The sequence below is a fragment of the Talpa occidentalis genome, unplaced genomic scaffold (genome assembly GCF_014898055.3).
Source record: "Talpa occidentalis isolate TD23 unplaced genomic scaffold, MPIMG_talOcc4v2.1 talOcc4.12, whole genome shotgun sequence".
In the NCBI taxonomy this organism is placed as follows: Eukaryota; Metazoa; Chordata; class Mammalia; order Eulipotyphla; family Talpidae; genus Talpa; species Talpa occidentalis.
Window position 1 is genome coordinate 45,204,430 of NW_023601212.1, and position 13,466 is coordinate 45,217,895.

At 38.4% G+C, this 13,466-nt stretch overlaps 1 protein-coding gene across 1 annotated transcript in view; it reads right to left on the reverse strand.

The window, feature by feature from the left end:
- Window positions 1–13,466, reverse strand: part of LOC119241066 (adhesion G protein-coupled receptor E2-like) — a 91,557-nt gene that overhangs the window by 55,343 nt on the left and 22,748 nt on the right. The gene's annotated exons all lie outside the window — the stretch shown is intronic.

Here is a 13,466-nt window from a genome sequence, read left to right on the forward strand (position 1 = left end):
TTCTTCATATGCCATGATTTTGCCCCTGTCAGTTTCTTTGTTCTCTGGCAACAGGAGAAAGCTGCTTTGAGCATTTCTCTTCCAGGATCACTCCTATTTCAGGTACATGTTTCAGGATATACTTGAAGGGGATGGGTTTTGGAGTCAGACAGCTCAAAGTTTGAGCCCCACAGCACTCAGGGCCATTGACCAAGAATGTGATGACACATGAGGAATGAAAATTAACAAACCCACAGGTAGAGTCACTGTCTCCTGGATAAGTGGCTTGTCCAAGTGCTACACCCATGAAACCGTTCCTTCAAAATGAGCTCCTTGCCTTACCTACAGTACACTAAAGGCACAGTCACTCACAGCAGTAGGCTTTGTGGTATGAAAACCTCTATGGTGAGAAGGAAGTGCATCTAACTCACAGGCACACCAGTCTAGCTATTAGGGTATGTCATGAAATCCTATGAGTCTTGAACCCTGTGAAAATCTTTTCACATTTATATGACTTTACAGGGTCTTTCTACTCAGCAAATGTAAAAATGAATCCCCCTTCCAGGTTGCATTTCCATTCCAATACTATGCAAGGACAGAGACCCCTGCTGGAGGATGGATTGGAATCAGACATGTCCAAGTCTGCATTCCAATCCCCACTCAATGGCTGCCTGGATTTGGTAATACCCATTCTTTCAATCACAATTTCCTCCAGTGAAAATGGGTACAATGATAATCATAATAGAGTGAGCTTTATTGTGGTTGTAGATTTAGGGACTAAGTACAGTGTCTGGCACCACAAAAAAAAAAAAAAGACAATATGTCAGCTAAAGGGAAATAAAGAATATAAGAAGAAATGAAGAGCAGAGTTCATGCTTGTCCTCTATTACCTTGCTTTTCCCTGAGACACACCTATGTCTGGGTCATACTAACCACACTCACATTGCTTAGAGCCCTAGACTCAGTAGTCAGAGTTCTAGACTTCTACTCCCCCTCCTTCTCCTTTCTCTTACAGCTCTCTCCAGTGATAAAGAGAGCTGGGTCAGATGCTTGAGTCCAAACCCCAGAGTGGGACCTCTTGGGAAGGTTTTTTAAGCACCCCATGTCTCATATGCCCCTGTGTTCTAAAGTGTGGTACCCAAAGGGGGAAAAAGGAGTCCTACTGTCCCATGTGTGTTGGGGACCCCTAAGGATGCAGCGCTGAGACAAGGAAGACATCAAGGTCGTGACTGTACAGATGGGGATGTTCTTACTTGTGTCTGGGAAACTATGTCTGGGGGACAGACTAGTTTAGAAATAGAAACAGAACAACCTGATAGTGTGAAACCTTGGTGGTGAATGTGTGCCTGGACCAGACCAAATGCTAAGAGAATACCTCATTGCCTAGTAACTAACCCAAGGGAAGGGGGCTGCTTGTATCAGTAAAAACAAGTTGCACCAGACACTTGGGAAGCTTGAGCAGGAATGAGAGGCCTTGCATCCACTAGGTCCCGCTTCTCTTTATCTCTATTTTGTGTCTGTCTTTTCTTTATTATTTCCTCAGTTCAATTGGATTCCTCTCTGAACCCTGGTCACTGGAGCTGGACTCTGGAAAGTGGGGCCGGAAGAGATACCTGAGGGAAGAAGATAGGATCCGCCCACCTAAGTGGAGGAAACACATGGGGAAAAGAAAAAAAAAGAAACGCCAAAAAGAAAAGAAAGAAAAAGAAACACCACCAATTGAACAGCCAAAGGTAAGCATTCCCGGGAGTAGAGGAAGTCTTCAGAACTTTCCGGGTAACAATGGGACAAAATGAAAACGTTAAAAAACAACCTGGATAAAGGCCTGCAGACCCATAGTCTGTGATGTTTTCACTTCAAACTTTTCTATCTTCTTTCTCCCTTCTTTATCAGCTTGGTGAAAAGTCCACAGACCCAGAGTCTGTGAAATTTTCAGTTGAGTCTGTCTATTTTCTCTTTTTTTTTTTTTTTAAAGATTTTATATTTATTTATTTATTTATACAAGCACTGGGTACAGTCAGAAGCGCGGGAGGGTGAGAGAATTCACCAGAGCCAGAGCGGGGAGCAGAGCAGGCAGAAGGACCGAAGTACACTGCTGAGGGGAGCAGCGGGCAGCAGGAGAGGTCTGCGTGCCATGTCGGACCCTCCTCCGGTGGCCGGGGAGCAGCCGGGGATCGAACCGGCGCCGCAGAGGCTGCGGGCAGCTTCGCAACCCAGTGCTCAACCACTGCGCCACCGGGGAGGCCCTGTCTATTTTCTCTTAAAAACATGATTAATAATCTCAATCCCCCTCTTGAGGTGCTACCACAGTTTGGGTGTGGCTGAGACCCAAAAGTGAGATTACTGTCTCCAGTAGATTTTTGAGCCATTCATAGAAAAATGTTTCACGAAAATCAATTGGGGGGAGAAATGCTTCAGGCTTTTCCTGTTAATTATTTGGGGAGGAGGCCAGGATCTCTGACATTAGAGTTTTGCCATTTGTTCCTTAAAGCAAAATAAAATAGGTAATTCTAAAATATGGTATTTAAAGTTCATTCACAATTGTATAAGTTATAGGAAATGGTTATATGACTATATGAGACTAAAAGGTTTTTATTAAAACAGCATCAACCCTCTGCGGTGGGCTGAGGTGGCAGCTTCCTCTGGTCTCAGCGAGTAGCTGCCTGAACTTTTTCTCCAGTGTTGAGATCATTGGCACGTATTTACTGCCTTCCTGATGTAGGAGACTGGACTCTTCTTGTGTCCCCCTCAAAATACTATTCTGGCCTGTTCTACAGGTTAAAATAAAATCTATTTCCCTGTGTGTCCTACAAAATGTTTATGGGTAGAGTAAAAACTTACAACTTGGCTTATTGGGCCTGTAAAAGGTTGCATTTCTTGTTAAAACTAATAAACCTGGTAAAAATATAGAGTAAAAAATACAACTTTTTTGAGCTAAATTCTAAACCTCAGATTTTAATAAAAGTCTGAAAACAGGGCCTCCCTGGTGGCGCAGCGGTTGAGTGCTGGGTTGCGAAGCTGCCCGCAGCCTCTGCAGCGCCGGTTTGATCCCTGGCTGCTCCCCGGTAACCAGAGGAGGGTCCCACATGGCACGCAGACTTCTCTGCCGCCCGCTGCTCCCCTCAGCAGTGTGCTTCGGTCCTTCTGCCTGCTCTGCTCCCTGCTCTGGCTCTGGTGAATCTCTCACCCTCCCGTGCTTCTGACTGTAGCCAGTGCTTGTATAAATAAATAAAATAAATAAATAAATACATAAATTTTAAAAAAAGTCTGAAAACAGGCAGACTATAAAAATCTACCTCTTCTCCTGTCCTCAGATAACAATGCTCTTTTTTGTCTTAAGAATATGCTTGTTCTAGCATGAAAAAGGAGACAAATATAGACATAGAAGCGAGAAGAACACCCAATTACCACAATGAAAAGAAAACTACAACAAGACACATAATAGTAAAGCTTGCAAGAGTCCAGGAAACAGAAAAAAATAACAAAACTGTAAAGGAGGAAGAAACAGATAACTTACAGGGGAAAATCAATCTCGTTAACTTCAGACTTCTCCAAAGAAATATTACGGGCAAGAAGAGAATGGAGTAACATATTCATCAAACTTCAACACAGCAAATGCCAACCAAGAATATTTTAACCTGCAAAGCTCCCCTTCCTCTATGAAGAAAAAATATGGACCTTCTCAGCCAAACAGAAATTCCAGAAATTCATTACAACTAAACACCCACTCCAAAAAATTCTACAAAAAGTCCTAAAGCCAAAACCAACAGAGGAATGATCAAGAAGAAGAGAATAAATCAAGGAATAAAATCACAAAAAGACAAACAAAAAGGAAAATGCAGATGCCAAGATATCAATATTAACTCTAAATGTAAATGAATTAAACTCATCAATAAAAAGACACAGAGAAACATGTTGGATTAAAAAAAAAAAAGTCCAACCTTCTGCTGTCTCCAGGAAACACATTTAACCACAAAAGATAAACACAGACTGAAAGTAAAAGTTTGGAAAACAATCCTACAAGCAAATGGTCCAAAAAGAAGGCAGAAACAGCTATACTTATATCAGATGATAGACTTGAAATTAAAAAAAAGTAAAAAGAGACATAGACAGACATTATGATCAAGGGGAAAATAATCAGGAAGATATAACATATACTCACCAAATGAAGGGGCACCAAAATATATTAGACAGTTATTATCAGCTCTGAAAATGGACATAAAGAAAATACATATATAGTGGGACACTTCAACACTTCATTCTTTCAATGGACAGATCAATGAGACAAAAAATAAATAAAGACATTAGAGCCCTAAATAAAGACATAGAACTCATGGACTTAACAGACATCTACAGGTCACTGCACCCAAAAAAATCCAAGGACATATTTTTTCTCAAGCACACACGGATCATTTGCCAGAATTGATCATATACTGGGCCACAAGGCAAACATCAACAGATACATGAAGATCAAAAATCATTCCAACTATCTTGTCTGATCATAAAGGCATCAAACTAGAAATAAATCATCAAAAGAAAACAAGGAACACTCCCACCTCATGGAGACTGAAATTCACACTACTGGAAGACCACTGGACTAATGAGGAGATCAAAGAAGAAATTAAAAAATACTTTGAAGGCCTCCCTGGTGGCGCAGGCCATTGGGCACAGTGCTGTAAAGCTGTCTGCAGACTCTGCAGCACCGGTTCAATCCCCACAGCCTTGGAGCAAACCCACATGGTGAGCAGACTTCTCCTGTCTCGCCCGCTGCTACCCTCAGCAATATATTTCATCAGTCTGCCTGTTCTGTTCCCTGTTCTGTCTCTGGAGAATCCTCTCACCCTCCTGCGCATCTAGTCTATACCCCAGCTTTTGTATAAATAAAATAAATCTTCAAAAAAAAATACTTTGAGTTGAACGACAAGGAGAACAACACTTTTGAGAATGTATGGGAAGCAGCAAAAGCAGTAATGAGAGGAAAATATATAGCAATACAGACTCACATCAAGAAACAAGAAAGAGGGCTTCCCCAGTGGCGCAGGCTGTTGAGCGCCGCACTGTGAAACTGTCTGCAGCCTCTGCAGTGCAGGTTTGATCCCAGCTGGCTGGCGAGGGTCCCACATGGTGCAGCAGACCTCTCCAGTCACACCCACAGCTCCCCTCAGCAGTGTATTTCATCTGTCTGCCTGTTCTGTTCCCCACTCTGTCTCTGGTAAATCCTATTACCCTCTTGCACATCTGGCCTGTACCCTGGTTCTTGTATAAAAATAAAAATTAAAAATTCTTTTTAATCTAAAAAAAAAAAGAAACAAGAAAGAACTCAAAGAAACAACCTAATCTCATATCTCAAAGAGCTAGAAAAAGAACAACAAAAAAACCCTAAAGCCAGTAGAAGAAAGGAAATAATAAAAATCAAAGCAGAAATAAATGAAATGGAAATAAAAAAAAATCCAAAAGATCAATGAAACCAAAAGTTGGTTCTTCAAAAAAATAAACAAAATAAACAAACCTCTAGCCAGACTCACAAAGATGAAATGGGAGAAAACACATATAAAAACACATATAACACATTATAAAACACATATAAATGAAAGAGGAGAAATCACAACAGACTCAGTAGAAATCAAAAGAATAATCAGCGAGTACTATGAACACTTATATGCAAATAAATTCAACAGTCTAGAAGAGATGGACAAATACCTAGAATGAAATAATCATCCAAAGCTGGATAAAGAAGAAATAGAGCACCTAAACAGACAAATTACAAGCAGCAAAATTGAAGTAGCAATCAAAGCACTCCCCAAAAACAAAAGCCCAGGCCCAGGCAGATTCACAAATGAATTCTACCAAACCTTCAGCAGTGAATTAGTGCCTATCCTACACAAACTCTTTCAAAAAATTGAAAAAGAAGGAATACTGCCAAATACATTATACAAAGCCAACATTACATTAATACCAAAACACACAAAAATAGCACAAAAAAAGAAAATTACAGGCCAATCTCACTAATGAACACGATGCAAAAATCCTCAACAAAATCTTTGCCAACAGAATCCAACAATGCATCAAAGGGATAGTACCCCACGATCAAGTGGGATTCATTGCAGGGCCACAAGGATGGTTCAACATATGAAAATCGATAAGTGTAATCAACACACCAACAAAAAGAAAAATAAACACCTTATGATCATATCAATAAATGCTGAGAAAGCGTTCAACAAAGTCCAACATCCATTTATGATGAAGGCCCTTTATATTCTCGGGATAGAAGGAACATACCTTAACACAATAAAAGCCATATACAACAAAGCCACAGCCAATTTTATTCTCAATGGTGAAAAGCTGAAGGTCTTTCCTTTAAGATCTGGAACAACACAAGGGTGTCCTCTCTCACCACTGCTCTTCAATATAATACTGGAGGTCCTAGCCAGAGCAATAAGACAAGAGGAAGACAAACAAGGAATCTAAATAGGGAAAGAAAAAGTAAAAGTATCACTATTTGCAGACAATATGATAATATACAATGAAAACCCTAAAACCTCCCAGAAAAACTACTCAAAATAATCAACCAGTTTAGTAAAGTAGCAGGATACAAAATCAGCACACAAAAGTCAGTAGACTTCCTATACACAAACAATCAATCTGAAGAAGAAGAAATCAAGAAAAACATCTTTTTTATAATTGAAACAAAAAAATAAAATACTTGGGAATAAACCTAACAAAAGAGGTGAAGGATATATACAAAGAAAATTATAAAACACTGTTAAAAGAAATAGAAGAAGACACAAAGAAATGGAAAGACATCCCCTGTTCATGGATTGGAAGAATTAACATTATCAAAATGGCCATCCTACCAAAAGCAATATACAGATTCGACACTATCCCAATAAAAATGTCAATGTCATTCTTCAAAGAAATAGAACAAATATTGATGAAATTCATACGAAACCACAAAAAAACAGGAATAGCCAAAGCCCTACTGATGAAAACAAAGGAGAAAGGAGGTGTCACACTTCCAAACGTCAAGCTATACTATAAAGCCATTATAATTAAAACTGGTATTGAAACAAAAACAGACACATAGACCAATGTACCAAATAGAGAGCCCAGAAATAAAACCACACTTATATGGACAACTAAACTTTTATAAAGGAGTAAAGAATATGCAATGGGGGCTTTCCCAGTGATGCAGTGGGTTGAGCACCACGCTGTCCATAGCCTCTGCAGTGCAGGTTTGGTTCCTGGCCCACCAGGGAAAAACCCACATGGAGCAGCAGACCCCTCCTGTCTCTCCCACTGCTACCCTCAGCACTCTCTTTGGTCTATCTGCTTGTTCTGCTCCCCACTGTGTTTCTGGTGAATTCTCTCACCCTCCTGTGCCTCTGGCCTGTACCCCAGTTCTTGTATAAATAAATCTTTAAAAAAAAAGAATATGCAATGGAACATGGACATCTTCTTCAATAATTGGTTCTGGAAAAACTGGACCACCACATGCAAAAAAATGGAACAGGACCACTACCTCTCACCATGCACAAAAATCAACTCAAAATGGATAAAAGACCTGAATATCAGACCTGAAACCATGAAATATATAGAAGAAAATACAGGTAAAACACTACATAGCAAACATCTCAGTATCATCTTTAAAGACTCATTGCCCAAAGCAAAGAAAGTCAAGGAAAAGGTAAACACCTGGGATTACATCAAACTGAAAAGCTTCTGCACAGAAAAGAGACATTAACCAAAACAGAGAGACACCCCAATGATTGGGGAAAAAATTTTGCACCCCATTCAACTGATAAGGGACTGATCACAAAGATATACAAAGAACTCACACGACTCAACAAAAGTAAAGTAAACAATCCAGTCAAGAAATGGGCAGAAGAGTGTCTCTGTTTTATGGTTGCTTGTTGATTTTTATTTTTTCTTTATTATAATTAGTCTTTTTTCTGGTCCCTTATTTAGGTTTTCTAAATTCCTGCTATGAGTGAAATCATCCGATATTTTTCTTTTTCTTTCTGGCTTATTTCGCTGAGCATGATCCCTTCCATCCAGAGACACACTAACGGGGTGGGGGGAGTAGAGGAGGGATTAGGGCCAAAATAAGGGGGGTGGGTATTGTACGGGGAATATAACCAAAATGAAAATGCATACATTGTGCAAAAATGAAAAATGATGTGACAATTTAGAAAAGAAAAGAAAAGAAAAGAAAAGAAAAGAAAAGAAAAGAAAAGAAAAGAAAAGAAAAGAAAAGAAAAGAAAAGAAAAGAAAAGGGCAGAAGAACTTAAAAGACATTTCTACGAAGAGGAAAAGCAAATGGCCAACAGGCATATGAAAAAATGATCAGCATCCCTTATCATCAGGGAAATGCAAATCAAAACCACACTAAGATACCACCTTACACCAGTAAGAATGGCATGTAAAAAAAAAAAAACCAGCAACAACAAATATTGGCGAGGATGTGGTGAAAAAGGAAATCTCCTACATTGCTGGTGGGAGTGCAAACTGGTCCAACAACTATGGAAAGCTGTCTGTAGGTTTCTCAGTCTACTAAAAATGGAGTTATCATATGACCCAGCAATTCTACTCCTAGGGATCTACCCAAAGGGCACAAAAACATTGATTCAAAACAACACCTGTACATGTACACCTACATTTATTGCAGCAGTATTTATAATAGGTAAAACCTGAAACAACCCAAATGCCCAAAAAATAGATGACTGGATCAAGAAGATGTGGTATATATATATACACAATGGAATATTATTCAGCAATCAAAAAAGATCATCTCATGCCATTTGCAGCAACATGAATGGGTCTAGAAGGAATTATGCTCAGTGAAATAAGCCAGAAAGAAAAAGAAAAATATAGTATGGTTTCACTTATAGCAGGAATATAGGGAAACCAAATAAGACATCAGTGTAAAAAAAAACAGTACAAAATGCAACAAAGCAAAAACAGATAATTATAAATCAGAGACATACTGCAGAGAAAGAAGAGGGAAAGGGATGAGAGGGACTGAGGGAGGAGCACAGGGGACTGAGGTGATGGTGCACGGGTGCATTGGGGAAGGAAATTCCATGGGGACTACAACTGAGGGGGTGAGGAGAAGCAAATATTGTTTAAAAATGAACAACGAAGGCCTCCCCGATGGCGCAGCGGGTTGAGCAACGCACTGTGAAGCTGTCCGCATCCTCTGCAGTGTGGGTTCAATCCCGGCTGGCAGGCGAGAATTCCACATGGTGCAGCAGAACTCTCCTGTCTCACCCGCTAAGTTACTCCCCTCAGCAGTGTATTTCTGTGGTCTGCCTGTTCTGTCCCCTGCTCTGTCTCTGGTGAATACTCTCACCCTCCCCTGCCTTGTATAAAAAGAAATAAATCTTTAAATAAATAAATAAATAAATAAATAAAAATGAACGATGTAAAAAATAAATAAATAAATAAAAAGAATATGCTTGCTCTCAGTGAGATAAAACAGTAACAACTTAAAGCCAAAGGATCATTTCTTAATACAAACTCAAAAATATTTTCTTATCTAAAAAAGTTAGTAAAAACTACTTCAACCATTGTGGTCTCGAGCCCTAGTTCTTTAATAATGATTCATATTAGACACTTAGTCTATATAAAGATTTTAGCTTCTATCTCATTAAAAACCTTCTTAATATAAAAGTGTATTGAAAAAACTTGGTAAATGAGAGTATCAAACTTAAACTAAAATCTAAGGCATCTCAAAAACTAAGTTGTTTGAGATGTTTTATGAAGCCTCTTTTACAATTTAAAAGAAAATTTTTCTGGTCTTAAAAAAGTAATATAAATTCTCTGTGCACAACTTCTTTAAAGCCAATGAGTCACTCTTTAAAATACCAATTTAGGATATGGCTGATCTAAAGGAGTTGTTAAAGAACTAAAATTAAATCAATACTAGGTTTCTCAGTGTCTTCACAAATATTGATGAAATAACTATCTCTTAAAATTAGTACACATGGACAAAATTTTAAATGAATATCAAGAGATCTCTGTATCTGCCTTTGTTTTTGTTTTTTCATTTCCAGAGCACTAATTATAAGCAGTGCCTGTATAAATTCTAATAGAAAAATTTTGATATTGCAATCCAAGATTTTTAATAAACAAGAACTAGTTCAAATCTAATGATATAATTCAAAGCATGCATGACTTAAAGTTACAATGTTGAGTATTAACACTTTGCTCTGTTTCAATGTGTTTATTTCAAAAGTAATCTGGTATAAAAGGTACTTTGGTCTTTCCTACTGAGTCACATGTATATGGAAAATATACACAGTATTAATATGTCTTTCTGATTTTTCTTGTTTTTATTAATCTACCTAATGCTTGTTTATTAGCCAGCCTCGAATAACCTTGGTATGCACCATTGTTTCATTAACAATCCTGCAAAATAGAATTCCAGTCCCAACAGAAACTAAAGCTACAACTAAATTTTCAGGCTTACTTTTTTGTAAGAAAGCTAAAATTTTAATGTCATATTACCTAGTGTGTTTACGTTTAAGTCATCTAGTCCAAAGAAATGATAGTATAACAGTATTATAATCTTACTGCAAACAAAAAATGTAATGATTCTAACTAAAAGTAAAATGAGGTGTGTCTAAAAAGAAACAATGTATTACTAAAAACAAAAGATAGGATAATCCTAAATAGATGTAAAGTGAGATGTGTGTTGGCAAAGAAAAACAGGTATTAAAAATAGGTATTTTAATAGTCCTAAAAGTAAAGTAAAAAGTGTTAAAGCAAATGTTGAAAGTCTGAAAGAGGAATTTTAAGAAAGCAAAAGAAAGTGTTAAAAGTAAGAAAGCAAAGGAAGGTGTTGAAACTATGAGAAAGAAACTTTAGAAAAAAATTTTGTGTACTCAAATGATTTTTTAAACAAAATTTTTAGTTACCTTAGTATTTTGAGAACATGATCTGAAATAATTTTTGGTTAATAGTAATTAACTTGTATTCTAATAGGTTGTTTTAAAACATGTACTTATAAGGTCATGTAGGGTAAATGGTTTTCAGGCTTTCTGCCCTCCCACGATTAGGATTGCCCTGCCTCATGGGGCACCTGCAGTTGTTACATTGTTGTAAGCTGACTTATTTACTTCTGTGGGCCATGGGAGGAGTATTGAGATAGTCACCGAGAGAAGCAGAAGCAGGAAAGAGGCAGGAGAGAGAAAGGGAGAAAGAAAGCCAGAAAAGAGAGAGAGAAGGCAGAGTGAAGACTTGCGGGGTGGGAGGGGCGGTTGGAGGCCTGCCGGCCTTCTGCCCCCACCCCCACCCCTGCCTGCCATGTACCCCGTTGCTGCACTACCTGTAAAAGCTCAATAAAAGCCTGAGAAAGCCACCGAGGGCTCAAGGACTCCTCCTTTACCTGCTCTGCTCCAATTGTAGATATCCTGCACTGTGCTCATCCTGCCGCTACAAGTCATATTGTGTATAATCTTATCTCTTGTCTGGGTTAATGATGTTAGGTACATAATGTCTTTTAAGTGTCAAAAATTACAGTTTTGGGGAAAAAAATAAAAAGAAAAAAATTAAAGGTTATGGTTTCACTGTCAACATTATACTTAGGGTCGGAGCTTTCATAGAGATTAAATATGGTTGTTGCTGCTATCTTCTGATTTTTATGGCAAAGCTTTACAAAACTCTAAATAGAAGTAAAAATTTGATAGTCTGTCAGTTAGTAAATCAAAAGAAAAGGGGGAGAAGAAATTTCTGTAGAACCTCAGTTAAGCCCCTGAGACACTTCACCATCTTTCTCCCTTTCCTCCTGGAAGAGGCGTTAGATAAATTTGTCCTATTTGGTTTATCTGGTGAAGTTACACTAGAATGGAAACATTGTCACTTGTGAAAAATGATAAAACTTTGGCATATACAAAAATGTTAACATTGATTTTCTAAAATAAAATCTTTTAGTACCTGATATGTATGTAAATTGTCAATGGTGATTGTTGCCTTGCAATGTTGTGTGTTTCAATGGTTTGACTTCTGCAGAAATTGTTTTTGCAGAAAATAAGGAGAAAAGGCCTCAACAGATTCCAATTGATGAAACTTTTGACAGTAAAAATTTCCTACAAAGGACTGCATAGACTGATGGAGATACACCTGTTTTTCACTGTTTTGTTTGACATAATACTGGTAATTTTTTTTTTTTACATTTTGTTCTGATTCAAAAGTTTTCTTGTTTTTGACTGACCAGGATCTGCAGTAATGTTGCCCTTTTTTTTCTAGCTGAGCTAACTTGTATTTACATTTTCTCTTCCCTTGATACCACACGGTATGAAAAGGAGTAATAGCAATTTTTACCACTCATGGCAGAGTCTATTTTTGTATAACGTCCATAGGGATTGTATCTGCTTAAATTAGTAAATTGTAAATGAGTTTCACTATGTGTTTTTGAGTGGAATTCTTCTAGAAGTTGACATAAAACTGAACCAAGAAGAGGAGAACCTGCTGCTTTGTTTGTAGGGTTCCAGAGACCACCAAGGAAGGTGAGGAAATTACCTCCATTGACAGGACTGGATGACCCAGAAAAAGAAAATGCCCTGGTACCCTCAAGAAGAGGAAGCACAGGTGGAGTATGGCGAGAACTACTTTGTTCCTGAAGACTACATGGACCAGATGTCAAGCGTTCACTCTGATCCTATATGGAGTATTCAAACGAATTCAGCTAAAATTTTGTTTGGTTATTCTGCCTTCTGATTTTATGCAAAAATAGGTAAATTTGTCTGAAAGTAGATTACTTTTTTTTTTTACTTTTTTTTTTAGATTTATTTATTTATACAAGCACTGGGTACAGTCAGAAGTGTGGGAGGGTGAGAGAATTCACCAGAGCCAGAGCGGGGAACAGAACAGGCAGACTGACGAAACACACTGCTGAGGGGAGCAGCAGGTGGCAGGAGAGGTCTGCGCACCATGTGGGACCCTAGCCAGGCGGCTGGGGATGGAACTGGTGCTGCAGAGATTTATGGTCAACTAGTCTTTGACAAAGGAGCAAAGACTATGCATTGGAGCAAAGAAAGTTTGTTCAATAAATGGTGCTGGGAAAACTGGGTTGCTACATGCAAAAGAATGAAGCTTGACCACTACCTCACACCATACACAATGCATGGTATTGGAACAAGAACAGACATACAGACAATTGGAATCGAATAGAAAATCCAGAAATAAACCCACAGATTTGTGTATAAATGTACCACATCTTCTTGATCCAGTCATCTATTTTTGGGCATTTGGGCTGTTTCCAAAGCTTAGCTATTGTAAACAGTGCTGCTATAAACATAGGGGTGCAGGTGTTCTTTGGAATTGATGTTTCTGTGTCCTTTGGGTAAATACCTCGGAGTGGAATTGCTGGATCCTATGGAAGCTCTATGTTTAGTAGGTCCAGAAATCTCCACACAGCTCTCCATAGTGGTTGGACCAGTTTGCACTCCCACCAACAGTGCAGAAGAGTTCCTTTTTCTCCACACCC